The 13,608-nt window shown below is 44.3% G+C and overlaps 1 pseudogene; it reads left to right on the top strand.

Moving 5' to 3' along the window:
• Positions 1-6,800: 6,800 nt before the first annotated feature.
• Positions 6,801-7,292, top strand: LOC127188628 (60S ribosomal protein L23a-like; annotated as a pseudogene).
• The last annotated feature ends 6,316 nt before the right edge of the window (positions 7,293-13,608 follow it).

Here is a 13,608-nt window from a genome sequence, read left to right as displayed (position 1 = left end):
TAAGAAATCTGAGGCATAGAGAGATCAAATTACTTGTCTGTGGTCACACCACAAGAAGGCTTTCCCGAGACAGTGATCTGTCATGCCTAATGTCTCATCACAAGAGGGTCCCCTTTTTTTCTGGAAGCTAGGGCCCCAGATGCATCACACCTATGATAGATTTTTCCTATGCCCCTCATAGAGGAGGTATATGAGGACCATCAAGTAAACAGGAATCCAGCCCCCCTAGTAGGAAAGTCTCGGATGAGAGAACTAGACCCCTCTCTTGGTTGTGGAGTCTCAGAAGCTTCTAGGGGCCTGAATTATTTCAGAGAAAAATAAAGCCTGTCTCTACCAAGAAGCAGATCCTGTAGGCTGCCCACAGGGCCAGGGCAGGCACGCCAGGCAGGCTCCACAAGAGACTGAATAGATGTGACTAGATTTTGTGACACAGAAAGCCAGTGAAGGGACGTGGCTAAGAGGGTAAGTCCTGTGCTGGCCCAAGAATGTGGACTCCCTCTCACCTCAGGTCCCTGTCTGCAGAGTTGGAATATCAGTTCTGCCCCATGAGGTGTCAGGAGGATTTGAGCACTTAGTTCAGGTAAGACCCGAGAGACCAAGGAAGGCTCAGTACATATTTGATGCAAAATATGAAGGAAAAAGTCTGGAAGTTTCCAGCTGGACATATGACAATTATTTGCCTTGGTAGCCATGTTCTTTGTTTGTTTGTTTGTTTGTTTGTTTGTTTGTTTGTTTTGTGAGGCAAGGTTTCTCTGTGGAACAGCCCTGGCTGTCCTGGACTCACTTTCTAGACCAGGCTGGGCTCGAACTCACATCAGTCTGCCTGCCTCTGCCTCCCGAGTGCTGGGATTACAGGCATGTGCCACCCGGTAGCCATGTTCTTAATATCCTGCCATATAATCATTGCCTCCTGTCTCAGAAAACCATATCATGTACTATAGTTCCACCTCGCACAACCAAATCAACCCCCTGGAAAAGATGCTGCTCCTACCAAAACCCTCTGGCCAGCTGGGGCAGTAGCTTGCTACTCCCAGTAGCACCAAATGGGCCTGGAAGGACTGAGGGATCTACCAGGTCCAAGGACTGGTTGTGGCAGGCATAGGAGAAAATGAATTGACTCAAGGGCCTTTCCTGTGACTCACTCCCCTGCCCAGAGCAGGGAAGAACTAGTCTGTGAGAAGGGTACAGGTGGACAAGCAGCATATTTCCACAGATTTCTCACATCTAAAATTAGGACTGGGGCCTCCAGTCTCAGCCAGTGCCCCACCTGGGACAAATAATGACAAGAATGCACTCTGAGACAGCATGCTCAGCCATGCTAGCCCTGGTCTGATGCTGTGATACGACCCGCCCTGCCCTTTACCCAACTTCTCTGAGCTGAGCACAATGTGCTTACAGGCTAAGTGTGCCAGCTCTGAGTGGGTGAGGGGAGTTGTCTCTCACAGGGTACTCTGCCACACTCTGACAAAGCCCTTTTCTGTAACAGAAAAGGTAAGGGTCCTGGCCTGTCTTCACTACAAGGTGTGGGGAAGCAGAAATCTGGGTGGGCAGAGAGAGCTAGCCATTGGTCAGTTCAGACCCTTCCTGCCCTAGCAGCATGTGGTCTCCTCTTGTGTATGAATGGGGAGGTTCCCACAGCATTATTCATAAGGCGGGAGTTAAGAATGTTCCCTGCCGTCTCTGTTGTCACCTGGTGATAACCCCGAGATTTGGCCCAGAACAATCCACACAGGCAGGAGAGTCACACAGACCAAGGATGCTTTGTGTCTACTCCTCACTCTGGGCCCCCGGCCAGGCTGGATCCCGGGTTTAGCTGCCCTGGTTCCTTTTGTGGTTTAAAGGGTCTACTGCCCCCAAGGACTCTTGTGGTTTAGCTGGAGATCCTTAAAATTTTTTTTACAAGAGAGTCTCTCATCTTGCTGCATGGGATGGTACGTTTGGAGATGTCCACAGTTCACATTGTCCTTTTTTATTTTATGTGTCTGGCGTTTTGCCCGCATGCATCCCTGTGTATCAAATGTGTGCCTGGTGCCCGCTGCAGAGGTCTGAAGAGGGCTTTGGCTCCCCTGAGACTGGAGTGACACACCACTGAAAGCCAAAATCTGGGTGCCTGGAGTCAAATCCAGGTCCTCCCACAAGAACCATCGCTCAGACCCCAGTTCATTCCTCTCCATTTTGTTGCCCAGGCTCCTGTTGTATACATATTCCTTAGGTGATCTGTTTATCTCTCAATAGACTGGAGTTAGTGCATCTCAACTATTCTGAAGAAAGCTGCTGACAAGAACCATGTAAAACTCTGTTGTCAGAAAGAGGGGTGTTTTCTTTATTCTTGGGTGTCTGGCTGGGTCATATTGAGATTCATAGGAAACCACCAAAATGGTTCCCACCAGAAAGGTATGAGCATTCCAATTCCTCCCTGTCCTCATCGACATTGCTATTGTCAATATTTTCTAGTGTTATCCTTTTTCATATCTGCAATGTGGTATCCTATTGAGATTTTAACATGTTTTTGTCAGTGACTGTTAACGCTGATGATTGATTTCCTATGCTATTATTGACCTTTTATGTATGCATATGTGTGTGTCTATGTATGTACAGATGTGCATGTATATTTGGTGTGCATGTGTGCTCATATGTGCTCATGGGTGTGGAAACCAGAGGACAACTCCAAGTGTTGTTCCTCAGTTATATTTACCTTTCCTTTGAGATAGAGTCTATCACGGGTTTGAAAGCTAACAAGTAGGCAGAGCTGGTTGCCCAGCAAGCCCCATGGGTCTGTCTGTCTCTGCGTTCTCAACATCATGATTGTACACACATGACACTACATGCAATTCTGCGTTGTTAAATGTGAGTTCTGGGGATCAAGCTCAGGCCCTCATACTTGCAAGGCAAGCACTTTACTGAACTGACTCTTGGCTCTAGTGACCATTGTTACAGCACAGTCTGGTGCTTTGTATTCTAATGTTAGTTATTTTGCTCCCCCAAACCTTCTTGCTGTCTTCTATGATCAGTCACTCACGTACCTCAAATGTTGCAGTGTAACCTTGCCTCCAAAGAATCCCTGTTGGACTAAATAAAAGGCCTACAACCTGGGCAGGGCAAGGTGGGGTGGGCGTGGCCAAGGGTCGAAGGCTTGGAGGAGAGAAGAGGGTCATGGGAATGGGAAAAGCAGGAGAGAAGGGAGGAGAGTCAGTCACCATGAATAGTGGGCCCCGAGGAATTTACTCTGATGATTGGTGTTGGAGAGAAGAAAACCAGATAAAAAGAATAAGCAAGTATTTATGGAAGTGTGGATAGGAAGTAGCCCAGATAGAAATGATTAAAAGCAATTGCATGGGATGTGGAGCTGGGAGGTAACAAAGTGGTTTAGGGAGTTGATGCCTGCCAAGCCGTAAGTGAAATAAGGCATATTAATATCTATCAGGTATCTGTGTGGGTATGATAGTGGGATAAGTATAATCACTGTAATAATTATATAGATTAATATTATAAGTTAATAAACCTATCTCTACATATTGGTGCCCAGTGAGAGGTGCCAATTGTTAGAGATTGGTGGCCTGTCTCCTGGTGAAGAAAGAGTTAAACCTCAGGGAGGCTTTTAGGCCATAAAAATAAAGACGCCAAAACCTTTTATGAGGAGAGCCTGAAAGGATTAACTAAGGATTCTAGGGAAGAGCTCAGGGGCTGCCCCTCCTGGAAGGGTTGGCCGGCTCTGGCTCTGCTCCCAGAAGTCTTGGCAGTAATTCCTTGAAAACTTCTTGATAAAGTTAAACAGTTATTGGTTCAAGGAGAGGGAAGGCTTATAGTTATCTTCTTTCTTGTTCATGAAATTTTCTCCCTTGACTGATTCCCAGAACGTATTTAGTCTAATAGGTATGGGAGCCAAGTTTGTTATTGGTAATATTAATGAATAACTAATGTTACACGCCAAGCCAGAAATATGCTACTTTAGAATGGTATAAAAGCTGTGCTTAAGAAATAAACCGTTGCAGCTGGGTGTGGTGGCGCACGCCTTTAATCCCAGCACTTGGGAGGCAAAGGCAGGTGGATCACTGTGAGTTCAAGGCCAGCCTGGTCTACAAAGCGAGTCCAGGACAGCCAAGGCTACACAGAGAAACCCTGTCTTGAAAAAAAAAAAAAAAAAAGAAATAAACCGTTGCTATTTGCCACCAGAGCAGTAGTCCACCCGTTTCTTAAGGCTACTTGCCATCAGAGCAGTAGTCTGCCTGTTTCTTAAGACGTTCGCGGAGCTGGTCTCCGTCACTTTTAAATATTTCAAAGCTTAGGCCTTAGCTGGGCAGACTCTCAACTAGCTCTTCTAAGTTAATCTGTCCACCTTTCCCCATGCAGCCACATGGTCAGCTATCCTCCCAGACCCACAATCACATCTGTCTCCCTCTGTGTCTCCTGGCAAAAAGGGACCTTCCTCTTTCCTCTTCCCAGAGTTCCTTTCTCTGTACCAGTAAGTCCCACCTTCTACTTCCTGCTCAGCTATAGGCTGTCAGCCACTTTTATTATTTAATCAGGGACAATTTGGGAGGCAAGGTTCACACATCATCCTGACTACAAGGGAATCTGCCCATAGGACAACAAGAATCCAGGGGGGCAAGCAACCAACACTTGAACGCAGACCATTTTTATATCTTTTTAAAAGTGGAATGTGCCTTCAAATTTATTACATATTTTCTATTTGGAGATGATGACTGATATAGATAGATAGATAGATAGATAGATAGATAGATAGATAGATAGATGTAAATGACAGATTGATAGATGATTGATTGATAACTGATAGTTGATTAATTGACAGATGATAAAAGACAGACAATATATATTTTTGTTACAGAGTTATGTCCTATGAAATGACTGGCTACTGAACTGTTCTTAGAGTAAATATAGGATTTTGTTCCTTTGAACCTATGGTCACATTTTTATCACTTAATAAATCTATACATTTGTTTAAGTGCATTTCTGTTTAGAGACTACTTATTAATATAGCTTAATGTTTTAGTCAGCATTCTCTAGAGGAACAGAACCAAGAAGGTGTGTGTGTGTGTGTGTGTGTGTACATGTATACATATATTTCAGAATTTATTAAGCTAGCTTTAAAATAGCAATGATAGCCGATACTTAGCCCTTGTAGTTAGTCAACAGTCAAGAGTAGTCCTGGAATAACTGTCTCTCACAGAAGGAACAACAGCCAGCAGCCACTCAGTCCACAATGTGAAGTACCCATATAGCCCTAATCTGATGCCAAAATCCCAGAAGGTTCCTGGAGAACCCCTGCTCCCAAGTCCACAATGAAAGTTTGGAAACGCTGGTTCTGTTCTCAGTAAGAGACTTGGCAGCGGCAGCCACATGGGCAGGGCAAATCAACTCTGCAGGACAACAAGGAGGCCAGGCCCGCTGAAAACAAGGTAAACTTAATTCTGGAACACCCTTTCTACCAGGACTGCTCCCAAAAGGAGCCACCCACAATAAGAGTGAGCCTTCCCATGCTAATCAAGGTGATCCGGACAAAACTTTAGGTGAGGCTTCCCACTCAGGTGATTCTAATTTGTGGGAAGTTGACGTTAAAACCAACCATGAAAAAAAAAAAGAAAAACAAAACCAATCATGATGCTTCATAAGTCATTGAGACTGAACTCATGGCTAATAGCACTATAACTTTATGGATGAAGTTATAAACACAGATTTTTTTTTTAACATAATGCACATCACAGCTTTCTTGCACTTAGGAACACTGGACAGCACTTCCTCATTGTGCTGGGTGCATTTTATTTATTTATTTATTTTACAGATATTATATGAGGTTTATTAAGGGAGCATGGGGGTGGGGGGAGAAAGGAAGGGGGGAGAGGTACCCCAGAGAGAGAGAAAGAATAGAGCAAGTAGAGGGGGGAGAGAGATAAGAGAGGAAAGAGAGAGCATGAGAGAGGTGGAGGGGGGTAGAGGGAGAGTGAGAGTAGACGCTGGGTGCAGTTTAAATGTCAAAGTCACCAACAAAAAGCACACGATGTGAAAGGGTGTGTATGTGTGTCACTGAGCAGTCCACAAGAAAAGATACTTATTTCAGTTTGAGAGCTACACCGAGAAACCAGAGTGCTGCCTTGTGGTAGCTGTCCCTCCACACAAGTCCACAAGTGACTGTATTCAGTATTATAAACACATTTCTGTTCACCATACTGGGAAATATCCAATCGTTAACTGATGAGTCTTACTAACGTTGCATATAGGACACAAGACCCAAGCTCAACATAGGATCCTTGCCAGATACACAGTTCCCCAAAGATCTAGAACTCATCGTGTGGCCAGGCTAAGCTCAGGATCACTCATCTCTTGCCACAGTGTCACCCTCCTGCTGCTGCCCTTCCCCCAAGTATGCCCCACCCTTTGATTTTTATGTTACAAGTATACCATTACCATCTGTGTTTTTTCCCTCTGTCCTCTTAAGATCTCTTCTTCCCCTTTCATGGTCCCTTTTCTAGTTTCATGACCTACACCCAACACACACACACACACACACACACACACACACACACACACACGGAAACTAAATCTTGCATGTGAGAGAAAATATATAGTATTTGTCTTTCTCAGTCTGGCTTATTTCACTTAATACAGTGATTTCCAAATCTTTTCTATGTTTCCTTCACAGTAAAGCAAAGAGTCAACAAAATAAAAACAGCCTACAAAATGGGAGAAGACGGGAGTATAATATTTAGAATATATGTATTTAAAACTGCAAACATCAAACACTGAAAAATGCTTCCAATCAAAAAATGGGCTAATGGCTTTTCGCCAAGATGGCGCCGAAAGCGAAGAAGGAAGCTCCCGCCCCTCCCAAAGCCGAAGCCAAAGCGAAGGCCTTGAAAGCCAAGAAGGCAGTGCTGAAAGGCGTCCACAGCCACAAGAAGAAGAAGATCCGCACGTCACCCACTTTCCGGTGGCCCAAGACCCTGCGGCTCCGGAGGCAGCCCAAATACCCTCGAAAGAGCGCACCCAGGAGGAACAAGCTTGACCACTAGGCCATCATCAAATTCCCCCTGACCACCGAGTCAGCCATGAAGAAGATAGAGGACAACAACACACTCGTGTTCATTGTGGACGTCAAGGCCAACAAGCACCAGATCAAACAGGCCGTGAAGAAACTGTACGACATTGATGTCGCCAAAGTCAACACCCTGATAAGGCCTGATGGAGAGAAGAAGGCGTATGTTCAACTGGCTCCTGATTAGGATGCTCTGGATGTTGCCAACAAGATTGGGATCATCTAAACTGAGTCCAGCTGGCTAATTCTAAATACACACTTTTTTCACCATAAAAAAAAAAAAAAAAAATGGGCTAATGAACTAGAAAATCTCAAAAGAAGCAAAACAAATGTCTGATAAATGCTTGAGGGAAGAAAAAGGTGTTCAACATGTTTTGCTATCAGGAAATGTAAATAAAAGCTGTCTTGAGAGTCCATCTCACCCCAGTCAGAATGGCATTTATCAAGAAAACAACTAACAACAAGTCCTGGTAAAGATATAGGGAAAGAGAAACACTTAGCCACTGCTAATGGAATGGGGGCAAGTGCAACCACTATGGAAATCACTACAGAAGTTCTCTCATGAGTTGAAAATAGAACTACCATATGTGTTAATATATATGTATGTATGTATGTATGCATAGAACTCTGAAGTATACTGGAAGGACTCTAAGCAACACATCTCAGGAATCCTTGCACATTCATGATAGGAGCTGTGCTGCTCACAAAACTAAAACATGAAACCAGACTAGATGCCCATAAACACATGAATGGATACAGAAAATGTGGTTTGTGTGTACAATGAAATTTTATTCAGCCACAAAGAAAACTGAAACCACAATGTTTGTTTTCTTCTGTGGTGTTAAAGCCAGATTTTCATTCTCAAGATCTCCGCTTAGCCATAGTGTATTTACTGTGTCGAATTCAGCTTTTAAGCATTTTGCTTAAAGATGTCCATGTAGGTATTTACAAGGGTGGTAATTAGTTTTCTTGTCGTGTCGTTTACCTCGCTTGCTAGAACCACAGGATGAACTGGGCAGTTTTCCTTCTGTTTCTTTCTTTTTCTTTTTTTTTTTTTTTTTTTTTTTTTTTTTTTTTTGCCAATAACACGGTACCATATGCTGGATATATTATAAAGAGAAAAAAAAAGGTTTATTTGGGCTCATGGTTCTAATTCAAGGTTGATGGCCTTCTGACTGGAATCCCTGAGTTGGCACAGGACATTATACAGCAAGAGACCTAACCAAATTGGCTTTTATAGTGGGTCCATTCTCAAATAATCCAATAGTTGATTGCTCTACTCGCATGAATGCATTATTCCATTCATGACGGCAGAGCCGTGTGGTCTCTTAAAGCTTCCAACCCTCAGTGTTGCCTGTGGGGAGTCTTGGAGGAAACAGCAGTCTCCAACTCAGAGCATTGCCTCCTTTCCTTCTTTGTTTTACTGAGACAATCTCATACATCCCAGGCTGGCCTCAACCTGACGATGGAATTGAACTGATCCTCTTGCCCTTACCTCCCAAGTGCAAGGATCGCAGGCAGGTAGTGCTGCGGCTGGCCTGATGTGGCCTTTGGAGTGTGTCCAGGGGTTTGTGGCTGCTGAGCAAGCCGTCCTCCAACTGAGCTACATCCTCGCCTCCTTTTAACCAGGTTGTTTGTTGTTGTCAGTTTCAAGTAGTCCCTGTGCCTCTGGATAGCAATCTCTTAGTAAGTGTGATTTTTGAGTGTTTTTCCCCACTACATAGGTTGGATCTTACGCTGTGGATACTGTTTTCACAAATAACTTCCGTTTCAATGAAGCCGCCTGTGCTCTGGGGTCACACCCACCCCTCACCCAGTGTCGTGAATGTTTTTGCAGTCATGGGGATTTCTCGGAGAACCTTGCACATGCTAGGCTGGTGCTCTGTCTTTGAGCTACATTTTAGCCGCACTTAAAGGAAATGCTTGTGCATAGGGTTGGTTAAGATGTGGCTTCACTCTTCTGCATGTTTACGTCCAGTTTCCCCAACACTGTTTGCTGAAAACATAGTTATTTCCCTCATTTAAGTGGCCTTGGGCACTTAGTCCAAAAAAGGCTTTGGCCAAATACGCAAGGATCGGTAGGCTCTCTGCTCTACCTCATGGCTTGTATGGCCTTGTGCAGACATCATGTGTTGTGATTGCTGTAGCTTTGAGGTAAGTTACGAAATCAGTAAGCTTGAGTCCTTCCAAGGTGCTCCTCTGTTCTCTATCAGTGGCTAGTTTTGTATAAACTTTAGGAAGAGTTTTTACATATGAAACACTTGTTATTGGTAGTTTGCTAGAAACAGCACAGAATCTGTGACCATTTGGAGTGCTGACATCATGACAATGTTGGGACTCAGTCCACAAGCACAGGCTTGTTTTGTCTGTTTACAGCTTAACTCCCCATCGGCTGTGCTTTGTAGTTTTCACTGTGTGTGTGTTTCATTTCCTTAAAGTAAGCGTTTTCTATATTGCTGATATTGTCAACAGTACTTTTTTCCTTTCCAGATGATTTTTTATCAGTATATAAGAACTCGGAAAGGCAGGCGGATCTTCATGAGTTCAAGGCCAGCCTGGTCTACAAAGTGAGTCCAGAACAGCCAAGGCTACACAGAGCAACCCTGTCTCCAAAAAAAAAAAAAAAAAAAAAGAACTTGGTGGATTAGGATGAAATACTTGGTATCTTACTATCTGTCAAATTCTTGTAATCTAATAGTGTGTGTGTGTACATGTGCATGCACACATGCATATACACATATTTGTGCATGTAAGTGTGTGTGTGCATATGTGTTTATGTCTGTGTTTGTTTGTTTATGTGTATGTGTGTGGTCATTAGAGTTTTTATAAGTTTGAGATCTGATCATCCCCAAAGATAATTTTATTTCTTCCTTTTCAACTTAAATCTGTCTTGGTTTTTGGCATTTGATTTGTTTGTTTGTTTTTGTCTAGTTATTTTGCCAAAGACTGTAGTACTGTGTTGAATAGAAGTGGGCACCCTTACCCATTCCTAATCTCTGAGGAAAAGCTTTCGGCAGTCAGGGATTGGTTTCAGTCTGCAGCTTCTCCCCTCGGCTTCAGCTCCTCTTACTACTTCTTCGCATGGAGGCCTCTCCATACACACACCCCTGGTGCCTTTTGTATCCAAATGTCTTCTGAGGACTCCAGTCACCTTGGATTAGAGCCTATCCTAAGGGCCTCATTTAAGCTTAATCACTTTTTTTTTTTTTTTTTTTTTTTTTTTTTTGGTTTTTTGAGACAGGTTTCTCTGTGTAGCCTTGGCTGTCCTGGACTCACTTTGTAGACCAGGCTGGCCTCGAACTCACAGTGATCCACCTGCCTCTGCCTCCTGAGTGCTGGGATTAAAGGCGTGCGCCACCACGCCCAGCTCTTAATCACTTCTTTAAAAGATTTATTTTCCACTACAGTCACACTCAGAAATATTGGGGCTATGCCTTCAGCTCTGAAGTTGGGAAATAGTCCACAGCAATTATTACATGTGTGCATGAAAGGGATGACAGGAAAGTGGGTCCACTGAGAGCCCTGAGAGGAAACACTGAGGCACAACTACATTTTTTTTTTCTGGGAACAAATTAAATCCAGGGTACGCCTTGTGGTGGCAAAGCTTCTCAGGGTAGATGGAGTAGAATGTTTCCTCTCCTTGGCTGTGCTGGCCCACCTTCTTTATTTCCAGGTCACAGACACTCTTCTAGCCTTTCCAGCAATACCACAATAAATCTTTTATGTTTATTGTCAGTCTGATAGCCTGGCCTTAACCAGTCAGGTGACCAGTTCTTCAGTTGTCTGGTCTGCTGGTCTGAGGGATGAGCCGAGTTAGGCTGTGCCCCAGACTGGTGCCATTTGCTCTAAGGAAGCACCTAGAAAGCTGCAAGCCAACCAGGTCCTCAGAGCCTGGCTCCGGATGGCAGCCAAATCCCTGGGCATTGACATCGAGGACCACCAAGCCACCCGCTGTGGAGTTAAGGACATTCAGGCTTGGGAAGAAAAGGATGCTGGCAGAGGTGGAGACCCCTAGTTGGCCTTCATCTCCCACTGTCTTGCAGCTGCTTCTTGTAGACGGCAAAGACATCTAAGCCTATCTTCACCCAGAAACCTAGACAAGAGATTAGTGAACTGCAGCAGGTTCCAACAGACTAGTAGCCTGGGTTTTGTTTGCTTTATTATTTTAAATTTTTATTTATTTCCTTATCTAACTAAAGGATTGGGATTTGGATCTCATGCATGCTGGACCAGTACCCTACTGAGGAGTTGTATTTGCAGCCAATGTGATGGGCTTGGAATGTGCCACGATTTATTTGGAGCTTGGGCTTTGGATGTGTATATGGAATTGACATACAGTTTTGTGTATGTGTGTGTGTGTGTGTGTGTGTGTTGCCCAGACAAAATAACAACAAGAACAAGAACAACAACAACAACAACAAAAACAATAATAATAATAATAATAATAATAATAATAATGATAATAATAATGATAATAATAATAATAACAGCTCTGAGCTCTTTGGTCCAGTTTCCCAGAGGCAGAGTGGGAAATCTGTCTTATATGTGTGTGTATATATGTGTGTGAATGTGTTCAAGTGTGTACGTGTGTTCAGGTGTGCACCTGTACACTTGTGCATGTGCATCTGGAATCCAGAGGACAACCTCTAGTGTTGTTCCTCGGGCACCGTTCCTCTTTTACTATTACTTGTTTGTTCATAGACAGGGTCTCTCGCTGGTCCAGAACTTACCAAAAGAGCCAGCCCAGGTGACCAGGGAGCCCCATGACTCTACCTTCCCAGTCTTGGAGTTGCAAATGCATGCCGCCATGTTTGGGCTTTTTATTTTAGGTCTGGGAAGGCAGCTCTGTTCCTCCGCAAGCTCTTTGGTGATTGAGCTCCCTCCAGCCTGAAATCTGTACTTTTAAGAAGGCTCTCGAGGGTTCTTACGGAAGTCAGGTTTGAGACCAAAATGTCAAGGATCCTAGAAGATCCTGGCCTCAGACTCAACGTCCTAAAACAGAGGGCTCATGGGAAATCTCAGAGATGTCCTGAGCACCATGGGCCTTAAATGACTGACCTAGTGCTGCCCCTGGTCAAGATAAAGCAGGAATGTGTGTGTCTCAATGCACATATCCTGGATCAGTCCTCACCGGGGAGCTGGTGCTCTCTGATTTGAAAAATCAGTGGCTTCCCCAGGCAGCGGAGGGTTACTCCTTTAATGCCAGCACTTGGGAGGTAGAGGTTTGAGATCAGCCTGGTCTATAGGCCAGCTAGGACTACACAAAGAAACTCTATCTCAAAAAACTCAAAATAATCTGGGTGTGGTGGTGCACACCTTTAATCCCAGCACTTGGGAGGCAGAGGCAGATGCAGGCAAATCTCTGAGTTCCAGGATAGCCTGGTCTACAAAGTGAGTCCAGGACAGCCAAGGCTACACAAAGAAACCCTGTCTTGAAAACCAAAACAAACAAACATACAAATAAAAATCCAAAACAAAACCAAAACTAAACAAAAACAAAACCCTGTGGCTTATATACTGACAGCCCTTGAGAATGGATCTGAGCCCCCTACCCCAGCCCAGTTCAAGGGCCCATATACACTATAATCCCATTTTCAAATATATCTATGATGCACACATTCAAAGCATTGCTGAAGTCAGAGCAACATTTAGATTTTGATTTCCTTCCTCACCAGTCACTAGAAGTGTACCTGTTATCATTATGTGTCACAGGTAGAAGGCCAACTATTTTATAAAAAAAAAAAAAAAAAAAAAAATTAAATTGGGGGTGGGGTGGGATAGGGTTTCTTATAGCCTAGGCTGACCTCAAACTTACTATGTAGTCGTGGATGACCTTGAACATCTGACCCTCCTGCCTCTACCTCCCAAGCACTGGGATTACAGGCATGTACCGCTATGCTGGTGGTACTGAGGATTGAACCCAGAGTTTCCTGCATGCCATAGAAGTAACTGAGCTACAGCACCAGCCATGTTTTTACAGCTTTTAAACAAACATTTTCACATGTGGACGAGCAGGGAATTCTCGGAGTAAGCGCCTTCCCGGAGCAGCAGTAGTTAGTGGCCACTGGCCTGACCGCTGGGCAGGCAGTCACCCCATTCCTCCCACCCCACTTTGGTGACCAGCTGTCTTGGGTGCTCTCCAGGACTTGTGTCATCTCATCATCTCAGAGGAGAGGACAGAATGAGCCTTTGGGCCACAGAAAAGCTTGGGGGTAGGGGTGAGAGTACCACAGTCACCATCTTCAATGAGTCTCTTACCACTAATTGCCATTTGAGGCTGGCTTCTAGTCTAGAAGACTCTTAGCCTGTCCAACATTGAGTGCAAGACTCTGCATGTCCATGGCCTTAAAGGATCTAGTCAAAATAGTCACCCCAAGTCCCTCATGGCTGTCTACTGAGAATAGACTTTGTCCCTAGGAGTCTTTATTGCACAAGAAGTCCAAACCACACAAAGACCTTGAGAAAACACAGGGCCTGCAGTGTAGTTGGGGAGTAAAAGACTGTTTTCTGAGCTAAGCATCTTTTCTAAACCCCACTCTTCTCAGCTGAGAGCTTCT

Source organism: Acomys russatus, chromosome 4, assembly GCF_903995435.1.
Source record: "Acomys russatus chromosome 4, mAcoRus1.1, whole genome shotgun sequence".
In the NCBI taxonomy this organism is placed as follows: Eukaryota; Metazoa; Chordata; class Mammalia; order Rodentia; family Muridae; genus Acomys; species Acomys russatus.
Note: the sequence above shows the minus strand (reverse complement) of the source record. Positions and strands in the feature narration are given on the sequence as shown.